Below are 15,611 nucleotides of genomic sequence, written 5' to 3' on the forward strand. Positions count from 1 at the left end.
AGGTTTTACCATCTAAATGCTGTTTTAATTGTTAGCTGGCTTGGCGGCCATCATAGGGCAAAAAGTTGGAATCTAAATTTTATAAAAAAATATATACAAATACAGTAGCAGCTGGTGTCAAAACTGCTCCATAAGACTGTCCTGTTCATTCTTAAATGAAAGAAAGAACATTATGCAACCCTTTCAGCATGTTATTTATTTATTATTTAATCCTTTTACAGTTTCTGAATTGCACTTGTGTCTCAGCAGGTATAAGTCTAGTCGAGTGAATTGCATCCGCCAGTAATAGAGGCCTTTAAAAAAAACAAAACTTATTTCTGAATATATTTGTCAATCAGGTAAAACTACTTTGCCTGATTTGTGGCTCTGTGGGTGTACACGTGTGCATGAGAGAGACGGGTGTTCTGGTGAGTGGGAGAATGAAGCAAGTTGCCATTATTGTTAGACTTCATCAGAAGTATAAAGCCCTAAGTTCAGCTGATTATATGCTGTGTAGTTCTTTCAGAAACACCTCAGCTTAAATCCCACTGAATTCTTTTTCACTCTAGTGAAGAGGAAAATAGCCTCCGCTATTTGGAAGAAATTTGGCATTCAGCAGCCGCTCGTGTTTTAAATAATGCAAGAAGTATGAGTATAGAGGACATTATGTAAGCACAGATTTCCTGTAATCCAGCTAATTTTGCAAGTAGGACTCAGTGGAAGCAAGAGTGGGTATATTTTGCTTCTGAACTTTCTTTACTGGCACATCTGCACAGAGCATTTTTCTTGGGGGATTGGATGCAATTGACTTGCATGGGCCAGAGTGATATAGTGGCTACAGTCCTGAGTATGTTCTGCGCTGGGCTTTTTATCGTCTGTGAATCCAAATAAAAAGTTATTCAATTTCCATTTTGTTATTGAGCGCTTTACATTTTCCCTCTGCAACATCTATGATAGATCTGCAGCGAAACTACCATTTCTCTGGGATATCCAGGATTGGATGTAACTTGCTACATCTGAGAAAAGCGCTCCAAAAGCCCCAGTACTGCAAGTGTAGATGGATTAACTTCCTTCTCCTTCTACGCACTTTTAACGCTGTTGTAGTGCAGTAGTCTGTCACTGCACTACAAAATCCCACAGTTCTATGAGTAGAGATTGGCTTTTGGATTTACTTTTCCACCCTTCCACTTCCCTCCGACACACACTTCCCTAATTAAGCAGGAAGGAGAGAGGAGACCAAAAACTGGGACAATGCAAATGGAGAAGGGGGATCTATTTCAAGTGAGGAAAAAGGAAGACTGCAGATCTAGGTTCAGATCGATCAGAATTCAGCAAGATCTACAGCAGGGGGGGGATGTGAGTGCAGACTCAGCTCTGGGCTAAGATCTGGGTGAGATTCAACTTTCCATTTGACCATTAAGTTCAGTGGGTGACCTTGGATCCATCAAGCTACTTTCAACCTAACCTACTTCAGAGTTGCTGTGGTGAGGGCAAAATGGAGGAAGGAAGAATGACATAAGCCACGTCAATCAAGTATAAATAATCACGTTTAGTTGGCAGCACAGCCTACATTATAATGCCACAGATTCTCCCATTTTGTTTTTATAGCACAACTCTTTCCACTATTTCAGTTTAGTGTTAAACTACTTGATCAGGGCCTCAGGAAATGTCAGTGCAGATATATTCTAAATGTTCATTTACATACAAAAAATAATTGGCTGATGATAAGTAAGCCCAGGAAGAGCAGCTAGAACAGTAGTCTGCTCACTGATTGAGAGAACAGGTGATGTTTCTACATGCTCATCCAATTGGCATGTCCCAGCCCATCTCTTCACATTGCTACTCAGAAGCACATTGATGTCTTCATATAGGAATTTACCCATTTGGTGAGCTAATGTGGCCATTAGGATATTATTCACACATCCCACATATGAAGTTGAAATGGAACCTCTGGCGCCTCTTAGTTTTTCTTTAAAATCCTGCAAGGAAAATTAAGTTATAAGTGTTGGCCAACAGTGACAATACTTGCCATGGAGAGCTTGAGGTTCATAAAATTGGTTGTCTGGGATTTACCACTGCCTTTAATGATGCATAATGAGAAACCTGCCTACTGTTGGTTCCAACATATTTGCCCCATGTCCCATACTTACTGCTATAGCCATTCTTGATTATGTTGCATAGCTTGGCATGCTCATCATGATGGATGTAGAATGGTGAGAGTTACAGTGAGAGACTTCCTTCCAATGGTCTTGCCTACCTTATCTGAATGGTGCGCAACAGCCTTAGTCACTCTGGCAGAATTAAGAATCTTGTGGCATGTTTGTTCCTAACACAGAGTACCTAAAACAGTGGCAGGGAGAGATGACAAGCTTTGTATAGATACTACCTGCCACATCCACATGCAAGGAAGAAGGCAATTTTTGCTTTCTCATCTTTCAGAAGCAGCTTGGGAGCTGCATTTCAGGCTGTGGCAGGAGGAAGTAGACAGGTAAGTCATGCTTTCATACAAAAAAATTGAGACGGTATTCAGTACTGAAATTTTCCATACCACATATTGATTGATATCTTACATCACCTTGTTTAATGTTGGGTAAGGTAGTTAACCCCCATATATATATATATGGGCCTTTGCCCTATTGTGTTGTAATGGTAAATAGAACATGAGGGAGTATAAAACAGGCAGCAGTGTTTGGATAATGTATTACAAAACAATGAAGTAACTAAGCATTTCAGAAGCTCTAAAGCAGTGGTCCGCAACCTTTTTAAGGCTGCAGACCGGCAGTGGTGGGGAGGGCGATCGCCGGGTCGTGTATGCGCAGGCCAGCCATGCATGGTGCAAACGCGCATGCACAGCCCTGCTTCCCTCTCCCCCCTCCCACAAAAAGAAGCTTGCGGCCGATTTGCTTGCAGCCTGGGAAGTTTCTTACTGTGGGGGGGGGGGGAGCCGCAGCCTGGTGCCAGAGCCTTCGCGGCCCGGCACCGGGCCACGGCCCAGTGGTTGGGGACCACCGATCAAAAGGATTTCCCACCCCACCCCCATTAATGCATGCTCAGAAATAAGTTTAAGAATATAAAACAACCTCTGCTGGATTAGACCGGTGGGTCTCACACAGTGGCCAACCACTTCCTTTGTGGATCCAACAACAGGGCATAGAGGACTAGCCTTCCTTTGATCTATCCTATTGGCCCTGGGATTCAGAGATGGACTGCCTAATCTCCAGATTAGAGGCCACTGCTCTTAACCACAACACCATACTGACTCAGGGGCATTATAATATCAGCCTTTTTATTTTCAATCCGTTTCCTTACTTAAATACACAGGTCAGGGTCAGCTAAAGATAGGGGAGATTTCCCAAAAAACTTGGGGGACTCCTCCACTCCTGCTTTTCAGACAAAGGTGAACATTTACAAAAAGAACTATGGTGCTGTATCTAAATGGAGAAAAACATCTACTGAGAAGGTGCTACTGGAAAACAGTGTCGTCCCCCCACACACACACACACGTCCCCATGGACTCATGGTGCTTCTGTCTACACTTTCCCCATCTTCCATGCCATTGGTCTCACATTTGCTTTGTTGTGACGGTCTTGGAAAGACTACAGCAATACTCAGATGGTAGCCATATGGAAAGGGAAAATCCATATCTTCCCAGTCCCACCCCCATCAGCATTAGTGCTGATGCAATTGCCTGTGATAGCTACCCCCAAAGCATTCCTCCCTTTTCAAACTGCAAATTACAAACCTCACATGACGTACTAATGAGCAAACATTCCCGGGGCAGTTTTTTACTAGCTGCCCTGTGCCCCAGAAGGCCAGCAGGGGGCTGTTTCTGGACTTTCCACAGCCCCCGACCCCTCCAGAAGGCACCCAGAAGCTATGCCAGGAGCTATGGCTTGTTCCCTCCCCCATGCCCTCTAATTTGAAAGAGGCCAAGAAGCCAGGGCAACTTACTTGCAGCAAGGTATGCTCTGAGGCCAGCTCCTACCCAGCAAACTTCTGAAACTGGCAGGAAGTTGGAGATGGAGAGCTGATTTCTTATGAGCCTTTCCTGGCTGAGAGCTCCCTTCTGATTGGGGCTAAACTACCAGGGCTGGGGGCCTTCCTGATTGGGGCTAAGCTATCCTGACTGAAGGCCATGACTGACTCATGAGTAAACATTCCCAGGGCAGAGGCTTTTCCTGGCTGTCTGCATGCAATTTGACCTGATTGGCTCCCACTGGCAAAGTGCAATTTTGAACTGATTGGCCCTCATTAGCAGAGTGCTGTCTCCCTATTGGCGGCATACCTCAAGGGAGGGCCAATCAGGTAAGGAGTGAGTTGGCTTTACTCAAGTTAAACTTTATAATGTTTAGTGACAAAATGCAGGTTGTTAAAAGGTTATATGCAGGATATATATCTAATACTCAAGAAACTGAAAGACTATTAACACAGATGTTATTCAGAAGATACACATCTGTGTATTCTTTGTTGGCTTTCTATACCAGAGGGGAAGAAATTCAGACATTTCTTGCCCAAATCCATACATAAAGAACTGATCATAAAGAACTTTTTTGAGACTCTCTCTCATCATTGCTAGGCACATGCAGAGTCAAGCAATTTTATATCAGCTTTTAATTGATTATGGCCGTATAGGAGGGCAGATTTAAAATCACTTTTTAACCACAATGTGACTGTGGTGTAAACTTGTGAGTGATGTTCTATTTCAAATCGGTTTTTAGTACTCTGCCTGCCATTTCCCCCCTCAGAATTATACTTGTTTGAATATTCAAAGCACAAGACAGCATGTCAGCACTTGCTTGTGCTTTAGTTCTGTAGGCGTGCAATCATGAAACAGTGTGATTGATAAGCTGGATATAATGTGACAAACCTGTATTAAAAGGGAAAAAATGAGTAAAAAGTAGAGCCAATGGAGGAATCAGATATATCACTGATAGCCAATATGATGAAGTAGTTAGACTAGGATAGGCTTTCTCAACCATGCTTTCGTGAAACCCTGGGGTTTCTTGATGGCCCTAGAAGGGTTTCCCAGTGATGGGCCTGAAGGGGGTGGGAAGGGGAGGGGCCCCGGATGGACATGTTTCCCAATCATATTGTGTATGATCACACCACTTCTGGGGTTTTTTGAAGTCTGAAGTATGTTTCAGGGGATTCTCAACAGTAAAAAAGCAGAGAAAGGCTGGACTAGGATCTGGGTGATATTAATTAAAGGCTTGCACACAGTTATAAATATACACCAATCATAAAGGCTAAGGTTATGGAGCTTTATCTTCTTGTGCCATGGCCTGGTAGTATCAACCTAATGATTTTGGCATACATCAAGTGTGATGTGTGAGACCATACCTGGTCAAGCTTAGACTAAAGGTCATGAGGAAATAGGGATGCTGCTGAACTTGCATTGTATGTTCTTGGAATATGAGTTTTGGTGTCTCATGATGCCACTTTCAAATACAAAAGCGAGCATTAGCACCTTCAAATTATTTACCAGCTTGCACTGAATAATCCCTTTTCTTCCTTCTCTCTTCTTCTCTCTCCCACTCTCTCCTTCACTTCTGAAAATGCATCTCCTCTGCTTGCTGCTAGGTGGAAGTGAAGGCTGGCCGGGGTGGAATGAGACCAGAAAATGACCCTGGGAAAGAGTCCTAGCCATGTGTCCTCCTGCCCTCAAGTCAGAGAAAAGAAATAAGGCCAGCAATTCAGTCCATCATGGATCCAATATCATCTCTGCTGTGGTGCCTCACAGGACTCGGCTTTGGAAGGGTGCGCCGAACTTCATGCAAATTACTTCATTTTGGACAAATGTGTGCATGTTATTTACTTGATGCATGGGGTCTTGCCTCATTACCCAAAGGAAATAATAATTACCCATATCAAGTGAGCCAGGCATACATTGATGAATGCTGTCTCCCACCTGCTACATTCATGTTGACTGGCACAAAATCTGATTGGACAGCAGATAAACTTGATTGTTGTACTTTGACCGGGAGAGAGAGGGAAGCATCACACAGACCTTTTCCACATGAGGGGGAAAGGCCTGGTCGGCACTCATGTAGCAGCAGGGCTAGTCCCCACTTCCACACGACGTCGGCGCTGGCCCAGTCCTGGCCTACAGCAAGGAAACATGGATTCTTTGTGCGTCCCCTGTTCTTCCGCATGTGCCATCAGGGTCAATGTTGGCCCAGGCCCATCTGGCAGGGAAAAGTCAGGACTTCCAGGCTTGGCTCTTCCCCCTGCCCAGTGCTATGGTGTCTCAAAAGGGACACCAAATGCCCTAAGCGGCTCCACAGCACTGCACAGTGCCACCAAGGGCATTTTTTTTTCTGTTTAGGAACGTGATATAGCTATCACATTCCTAACCAGAAAAAAACAGCCCCTGCTCCCAGCCCCCACCCCACCCATGCAGCAAAACCTTTCTGCCCTGGCTGCGTCATGTGGAAGCAGACATTCGGGGTAGAAGGGGTCTGCTGTCAAAAATGTCTCCCATTCTGCAAGAAGCAGCAGGGCAAATGGCCCTGTCATAAACTCCTGGCAGAGGGAACTGCCACTGTATGGAATAAGTCACAGTCAAACCACAGGAAATGACTGCATTTTAAAATTATACTTTTCAAAGTGCACATTGAAGAAGCCAATTTAAACAGCAATTTGTGTTAGACAATAATGTCCCCGTTAGTCTTGTTGTATCATTCTTCTTCTAATTAATTGAATATCTGCTTCCACTTACCTCTCTGGCCAGCACCGTATTGCTTAAACTTGTGTGACATCTATTCTTAAGGAAGGTGCCACCTTTCCATCCAACTGTCTTGTCCGTGAATGGCTGCCAAATTATAAGCAGATCTTTTGTTTGCCTAGCTCTCACCCATCTGATGCCAAAGGGGCTGCCCTCTGTCTTTGCCTCTGTTTGTTTTCTTCTGCCACCCTGCTGGCAGCAGTTTGGTTTGCCTGTCACCTTCATAGAAAGATATTTGAACAAAAGTTAGTTTCATGCCGCATTGCACAACATTATGGAGTGGTGCGGGGAGAAATGTGCACTGGGTACAAACCAATATAAACAAACTACTTCTCTGTTCCAGACTCTCCCCCAAAAGAACAACAAACAAGATGGCAAATGAACTTGCCTGGTATCCAATCAGTTCTTGTGCCAGACAGAAAAGACAAAGGAGACCGGGGAAAAAGAAAGAACATCAGCTCAGGCCAGCTCAGTCAACATGTTATGGCCAAGCACAAGTATAACGAGGATGTCCAGTTCTACCTTTTCAAAAACACAGAGGCACATCATGACCTATATAAGATGTACCTCTCCCATTTTCCCTAATATCTACTGATTAAATAAACTTCAACATATAATATTTGTGTCAGTAGATAACATAAAGCAAGTGAGGGAAATCCATGTGAGAAATTAGATTTCTGTGCACCCCTGAAAACACTGTCCAGGCAGCGTCCTTGCTTATAGTTACTTATTTAGAAAAGTTACATGCCACTGCCATCTCTCCTGAGACCTGCTTAAGGAAGCTTACAAACAAATAACATAAAATCATTAAAACACAACCACTCAAAAAAAATCAGGACAATGGGATTTTAAGCATAATTTATAAAAAACATGCCAACCCCATTAGCGATTGTTGTAGTCTTATGTGCAAGACTTCAACAGTGCATTATTAGAGCTGCACCAGAGTCACAGTAATTTGTAAATGTATGTGTTGTTTTATCAGCAGTCCTCCTTGTTCATAAGTGGGGGAGCTTGGTATGGGAAGGTATCAGCTGAAGCACCCCTCCCTGGGTAATAATCAGACCTCTCTTCCCCACTCTGCTCTCTTCTGCCCATCTAATTAACCTCTGTTTGGATAGGGTACAGTAATCCACTGTCACCAGTTTGGTTTGGGGGGTCCTTAATCTGACACACACATTTCTTGCCCTTTAATTCCTCTGGCAGTGCCTCTTCTATTTCAAGCAAGAGTTGCCTGGATCAGCAGCCGAATCTGAGTTCCCTGGCAGAGTTTTAAAAGCTTTACTTAAAAGATGGCATTCAGAGTCAGAAAGAAAAGAATACAGTGCAAAAAAACTGAAAACCTGTTTCATAAAAGCATGACATCTCAAAATGATGCAAAAAAAAAAAAAAACTAAGTCAAAGCAATGCAGTGAACAGAAGTGCACAGAGCTGGATAATCTGTCCTGAAAGAGCTGTCTGCTGTAACTCTTGGGTTGGAATTTAAATTGTATGTTCTCTCAGCAAAACACACACACAAAATGGGGTATTGGCCAAAAGCAAGCAAACAGTGGGTTCAGTTTCAAAAGCAGACAGTCAAACAAAAGTTCCCTAATGCATCTAAAACTGAACTTGTTCTTCATTCACTTTAAAGTCTTCTGATCCAGGTCCTGGATGCTGTTGGGCAGAATTGCACCCCCTTGCCAGTAGCCTACCAAAGTTCTGGAGAAAATGCTCACACAATTCTCTGAATAAGCACACAAATCCCATTGATGGCAACTATTCTGTTGACTGTTGCCCAGAAGGGGAGATTTATATATCTGAAGTTCCTGACCCTTGTGAAAAACTGGAGTGCACTTTGTCCCTGGGATTGACATTGAGACTATCCTTAGGCTTGAACTTTACCTGGGAGACTGAGGGCAGGAATAGAAGAATTAAAACCTTCCGCAAAGAGAGACTGAAAAATCTCCACTGAGAACTTGGCATCTTGATTCTATTCTGAGTGAAAAACAGCAACAGCCAAGCATCTAAGAGAGGAAGAGCTAACTAGCACCTGAAATAAGAGGGGGTCAAAACCCCACTCTGCCATGGAAGCTCATGGGGAGACCTTGAGCCAGGTACTCTCAGTCTAACCTTCTTCACAGATCTATTGTTGTAAGAATAAAAAGTGGAGAGAGGGAAATGATACAAATACTGTTTAGTATTCTTAGAATTACAACTTTAGAAGGCCATTTCATGAAGGAAGGACCTTGGGGGCGGGGAAGTCAGCTTAATACCAGGAAAACTCATTATTAATCTATGGTATCCGTGTCCATGAATCATTATATCCTTCCAAAGCAGTTCAGAAATTAAGAGCCATGTTTGAAGTGAGAGTCACCTCGAATAACCATGTACTGCAATTTCTAGTGGGCACAGATGCACCCACAGCATAAGGAACTGACAGCTCTGACTTTAGATGAGTATTTGCTTTCAGCACCTAGGTGGAGTATGCACAGAGCTTTTATTCCAATTCCAGGTCAGTTCAGTCCCTGCCATCTCCACTGAATGTGATTTCCAATTTGATTTTGTCCAATTTAAATTTTCCCTCTGCAACAAGCATGTTTGATCCGGAGTGACCCTATCTTTATCCTGTAATATTTAGGAATGGAAATAACCCTCAATATTTTCAGAATCGGATTGAGAAAGCATGAAAAACCATGTGGATCTCCAGCTGCTTCACATTTGTTGCCGAAGCTCCATGGTAGGGAAGCCCTGATTGGCCAAGGCTATAAGCTTTTTTGAAAGGGGAAACCCTAATTTTCTCTCAATTTAAGAACTAGAAGCCCTAACTTCTGCAGATAGAGATTTGCCTCATGGTTTTTTTCCCTCCCTTCTCTGCTCCCCCCCCCCCACCTACTTCAAGAAAAGAAATAAAGAGGCTCCTGCTGCGCTTGGCTCCCCCTCCTCTTCTGAGCCTCCCTAAGTATGTGCAGAACACTTTTCTGTTACAATGGGGGGGGGGAAAGAGGAAGACTCGAGTTCAAATCAATCTGGATTCAGCAGGATCCACAATGGAATAAACAAAGTAAGTGCAGAATCAGCCTTAGAGTTTCAGTTTGGTGTGTTTTTATATACCCCTCATTTGATATTGCAGTGGTCATAAGATCATCCAGACAAGACCTCTCAGATAAACTTTTTTCTGTGCATGACTGCATAACATCAACCAGGCCTGGCAGGCTCATAAAAGCCAGCCATATGGCCATTTGGCTGCAGGAGTGCAGAGATTTATCCCAATTCCTGGAAAAGATAACCTGCTGACGTTGATTTATTGAGAGATGCATTCAGGATCACTTCTACAAGATTATTCACTGATACTGAGGAAGGGCGACTTTAACATTCTGGCGAAGAACAATAAGCCAATGGGAGATGAAGTGAGGAGAGCAGAGAGCCAAAGTTTCAAAAAGACTATGAAACTAAAAAAAAAACGTTTTCAAGCCAAACACGTCCTTTTGTTGAGGGTTTTTTGGTCTCTTTTGAAGAATAGCCATGATCAATCATGTGCTGAACCTTTAATCAAACCTTAACTCAGAATATGGTTTCCATCTCTGGGGTTTCCAACCCAGGGGTAGCCAACCTCCAGGTGGGGCCTGGAGAGTTCCTGAGTTACAGCTCATCTCTGGACTATAAAGATCAGCTCCCCAGGCAGAAAGGGGTGCTTTGGAGGTTGGACAGGGTTGTTGTGCAGAAGAAACATTTAAGGCCTCCTATGCAGGTAGCTGTGGAGTTGAAACACTTGAGGCCTACTGCAGAGGGTTGTTGTGCAGATGAAACAGGAGGCAAAAGAATCTCTGCAACTGCATCCAGTTTTATCAGTACAACAACCCTGTGTAGTAGGTCTCAAATCTACGGAGAGTCACAGAAAAGAAATACACATGGCTTGACTGTGTCTTCCCTCTGGCAGCAAGGCTGGCTACAGCAGTACTTTAAGTGAGAAGGAGCTTTTCTGTGGCCTCCCTATCAGCCAACTGTTAGGCAAAAGGAGAAAGTTTTCCCCTCCCCAAAGGAAACCACAAATATGCCCACAGACTCCTTTGCATTGCTCGGATACACCTCCCTCACCTCAGTCAGGGGCTGTTAGAGGCTTCCTTCACAGCAGGTCTGAAGGGGGGGGGAGTTAGCTGCCAGGGGCAGCTAACTTATCAGGTGACAGACTATGATGAACTGAAATAACTGTGGGGTGAAAGAACTGTGAGGAGACAGTCAGGTGTGGGACACACATGCTGATTGGGCAGTTTGTAGGGGGCGGGTGCAAGCATGGCTGGCCCAATCAGGACTGTGCATGTCCTGATTGGCCCATGGAACTGGAAGTAGAGGCTGAACAGGCTCCGCCTATGAGGCCTCTGTGCAAATATTAATATAGATAAGTGTTAAAGATTTGGATTCAAAACTTTTGAAGCAAGGATTTTCTCCCTATGGAACAGGTCCCTCTTTCACAAGAGGAAAATTCGTCTCTTGGGAGATAGGCACCAATGCTACAGAAACGAAAGCCTTGAATCCACCCCATTAACCTTTCCCATGTTTGCCACATACTTTTATAAGCACTAAAATCTGGAGTTTTTACTAGATGATAAAGTTTCCTCCTATTACCCACAGACTTGGATGACTATCTATATTAGTAATCCATGTTTGGTGACATTTAAATGTGGACGTATTCCGCTGAACTTCAGTATTTCATGCCTGAAGTTTACTGCTAAAGAACATTTTATCCTCCATGGTTTTCAGATTTCACAATACTAAGAGCTTAAAAAAAATTCCATATATACATTGTCCCATTTTTCTTTACAAGGAAACCACACTCTGATATCTCTGAAGTTATGTTTGTTCCTGTGTTGTATGATGAGGGATGGAGTAGGATGCGTGTGTTCAACTATCTTTTTTAATGTATAAAATAAACTGGGGGAGATTTCCCTGTCTCGTTTCCCCCCCATCTTGTGGATGTGGTGTGCAACTGAGTAAGGAATGTTTATAGAAAATGTAAGTGGATAATCTAAATGATATACCACAGCAGTTTGTTTTAACCTCCCATCCAACCATCTCCAGCTGTAAACAAAGGCCATGAAGTAAGGACCAAAAGATGCAGCCATGTAGGAGCAAGAGAGGAAGAACAAATGTTTTCACTCCATAGCAATGGGATGAGCAGCACCATCACTGAAACAGCTGCACTTTAGCACACATTCAAGAAGTGAACAAAATCCCCTACATTTTCAACATGGTAAACTGGCATTCGTAGTCACCCAAGTAAGTTCACAGTGCAATTGGGAAGACCTACAATATTTTCAGCAATGAACTTGCCAGTGTAGCCCTATCACTGCAAATGTCTGGGAGCTGTATATATCTATATGACCAGTATTCCCATGATGAGACAGGTTCAATAAAAAAAAAAAATCCTTTATTCACTTTACTGTTCCAAAGATTCCTGGAATTGGATCTTAAAATCTCTGGGCATACATATTCTGTTCGTAGATATTAACTTAATGCTGTATTTAGTGTTTTCAATGGATTAAAACGAGAATCAAATTATATTCCTTTTTTATAGTGGATAAGAACTGAGAAATAAAATAGCTATTTGCCAATAAATCATCTCTGTGTAGGGATGCCAGTCCCCAGGTAGGACCTGGAGATCCCCTGGAATTACAGCTCATCTTCAGACTAAAGAGATCAGTTCCCCTGGAGAAAATGGCTGCTTTGGAGGGTGGACTCCATAGCATTAGACTCTTCTGGGATCACTCCCCACTCCAAATCTTGCCCCTCCCAGGTCCACCCCAAAGTCTCCAGGTATTTCCCAAACCAGAGCTGGCTTCTTCCTACACTACATATCCTTCCTACTTTTTCTATTAATAATAATTGTAGTTAGAGCACTGGGTTAGGATATGGAATCCATGCTCACTGGGTGGCTCAAAGCAAAAAATATTACCAGCCTTCCCTAATTCACAGGGCTGCGGTTTCCCCCCAACACTTTAGCTTCTCAGTTTAAAAGATTTTGCAAAATGCATTGCAACACAACAAAGAATTTCATACAAAAATGAAATGCTTTTGGTTTTCTTACTCTGGCTGATTCTGCACTGGCATTGCCATTCCAGGGTGCTGCCAGTGCGTTGTGGCAGAGCCGCAGGCTTCACTGCTTCCTGTGTCCCCAAGTTAGACACATTTTGCCGGCGGATGGTGTCTGTCTTGGATTTCTGTATCTTAATGGACAGAAAAATTCTGCTGTGCGGGTGTGGGGGTGGGGGTTGTTTTTTTGTTTTTGTAGGAAGGTAGGATTGCATAAGAACACAATTGTACTGTCCTGCAAAAAAAAATGCCCCGCAGCGCATTTTTAGTCCTCTCTGGGCCACCGTTGGCCCCTACAGCAAAAAAGGGAAAACAGATTTTTCTGCATTCCCTTTATGCAGGTTAAATGGGGCCCCAATCTGTACCAGGCCCAGGAGGGGCCCAGCCCAGCAGTGACACCATGGCTGATTCTGCACTTTCTTTATTCCGTTGAAGATCCTGCTGAATTCAGATCAATTTGAACTCGGGTCTTCCTCCTCCCCCCCCACATTGAAACAGAAAAGTGTTCTGCATGTGGTTAAGGAAACTTGGGGGGGGGAGCCAAGCACATCAGAAGCCTCTTTCTTTTTTTGAAGGGGGGGGGAGAGGATTGGAGACAGCAGAGGAAGGAGAAAAAAAACAAAAGGCAAATCTCTGCTGAGAGAAGTTAGGGCTTCCCCTTTAAGTCAAGCTTGCAACCTGGGAATGAGGAAACCTTTGAACTGAAGCCTTGGCCAATCAGGGCTTTTCTACAATGTTGGAAGCTCAGCAGCAAGCAGAGAGCTGCACGCTTTCTCATGCCGATATTTAAAATATTGTGGGTTATAGCCACTTGAGGATATTGTGGGGGGAAGGTGGGGTGACTCCAGATCAATCATGCTTGTTGCAGAAGGAAAATTTAAACCGGACAAAATCAAAATGGAAATCGCATTCAGTGGAGATGGCAGGGACTGAATCGATGTGGGATAGGAATAAAAGCTCTGTGCAGATTCAGCCCAGGTAAAAGCAGGGATTAGCTCCGCTTCCCTATGACTACCCTTTTGCCTGAGTGGAATCGGCCCCTGAATGCCATGAGTTCTTAGTTAATACGTCCATTAAAAATCCATCCAAAGTCTTTGTTCATTCTTGGACTTCTGTTGGTATATCTTCAACCTATCTTCTGCTTGGCAATGTAATTTTGGCTACAATCCCTTAAAGATACTTTCCTTTGAATAAGCCACACAATATCCCATGAGTCATGTCTGAATAGATTTATTAGGATTGCTCCTGAGCAGCCATCTGTAGGTCTTTGTGGCCCACAGTGACTGTGCAGTCATCAAAGCAGTTTAATGTTACCACTGTTGTTTACACAGCAATCCTAAACACAGTCACACCCTCCAAAATCCATTTATACCAATAGTAGTAGAAAGAAATAACTCTGCTTAGAGTGACACTCTTAATCTCTTTTTCATTCAGACCCACAGTTTCCTAACCCTGTGTTGTTACTGCATTCTAACATTGCAAACAAAAAGTTTTGTGTCTCCCTGCTTTCCTATAGGTATCTTTCCATAGATCTTCTCTTCTCATATCCCATATGTGTTTTGGACATAAGGGGGGGGGGAATTCCAGGGTACAGCGTTTTCTTCCTCTCGGCCAGAAGGTATGTGGGATTTGAATCTGCCCACCCTCAGGCTTTCACTGCCAAGTCCAAATCTCTGAGTCATGTATCTGGGATACTCACAAACATTGAGATCTGCAGGACAGGCAAATGAAAAACATACCCCTTCATAAATGAGGGTGAAGTGGGCTAATACAATATTCAATGTACATGTTTTGTTGGAGAACAGCCACTGCATCACGAATTTCTCCAAGAATCATCTGTTCTCCTAGCCAATTTTTAAAATAAAGCTCATGAGATAAGATAATGAAGTTAGCTATGATAGATATGGGTCATAAGAGTACTGAAGAAAGTTTTAAAAAATTGAAGGCAGAGAGTTTTCTTTGAGAAAGTAGTATACTTTTGCAGGATCAAATTTACCCTCATGCACAGTCACTGCAGCAGGGAGCATTCTGATTCAAAAATAAGATTCAATGTTATTCGGTGGGACTTACTTTTCAGAAAATGGTTTTAGGCCTGCAGCCTAAATTTCCCAGAGTAATTTAAATCACAGCTTTTCTCTCTTCAAAAAAAAAAACATTTTCGAGACTTCTGGGCAGTTTGTTTTACTTTTAGACTTTGCTCTCCATTCCTGAAGCTCCCGTTTCTGTCCTACAAAAGCAAATGCCACAATAAATCTATTGGTCCTTAAAGGGGCACAAGACGCCTGCTGTTTATGCTGCAATGAACTTGCATGCATACCTCTGTGGAATTTGTCTGTGGATTATGTTGTAATTCCACATGACCTTTCCCTTATTTTGAAATGTAGAATGGAATGCTGAGACGTTGCTGTCTGATTAACAAACACTTAAAGATTTTAGGCAAATCCCCCATAATGAATTAGAATGAGATGTCAAACAGACCTTGATCCTTCTTTTCTACAACAGGCCTCCTAATTTTGCCGCTTTGTTTTTTACCGATTCCATGGCACCTTCGGCCCCTGTTCTTCCAGAGATCGTGTACCTCATAAATTAAGCAGTCTTCATATGCTTGTGTACAGTCACGGGGTGAGAGTTTGTGTGAGGAAAGGAGAGGGTAGTCTGACTGCCAATATTCATGTAAATCATTAAAAATTTTGTAACATTTATTGCAGGAAACCATGCCACACCAGAGTAAGGGTTACCCTGTAGTGATACAGACTCTTGCCACAAGAGGGCACCTTAAAACAATATTTTAGTTTTTGCAAGCATCAAACATGTTCTTGGGTCCACACACACACACACACAC

At 43.1% G+C, this 15,611-nt stretch overlaps 1 long non-coding RNA gene across 1 annotated transcript; it reads right to left on the reverse strand.

Annotated features, from left to right (window-relative positions):
* Positions 1-1,528: 1,528 nt before the first annotated feature.
* Positions 1,529-15,327, reverse strand: LOC143821064 (uncharacterized). The gene is made up of 4 exons (XR_013225652.1): positions 15,248-15,327; positions 14,840-14,996; positions 2,130-2,319; positions 1,529-1,958 (listed from the first exon to the last, which is right to left on the reverse strand). It is a non-coding gene; the product is annotated as an uncharacterized LOC143821064 (long non-coding RNA).
* Positions 15,328-15,611: the final 284 nt, after the last annotated feature.

Source organism: Paroedura picta, chromosome 11, assembly GCF_049243985.1.
Source record: "Paroedura picta isolate Pp20150507F chromosome 11, Ppicta_v3.0, whole genome shotgun sequence".
Classification (NCBI taxonomy): Eukaryota; Metazoa; Chordata; class Lepidosauria; order Squamata; family Gekkonidae; genus Paroedura; species Paroedura picta.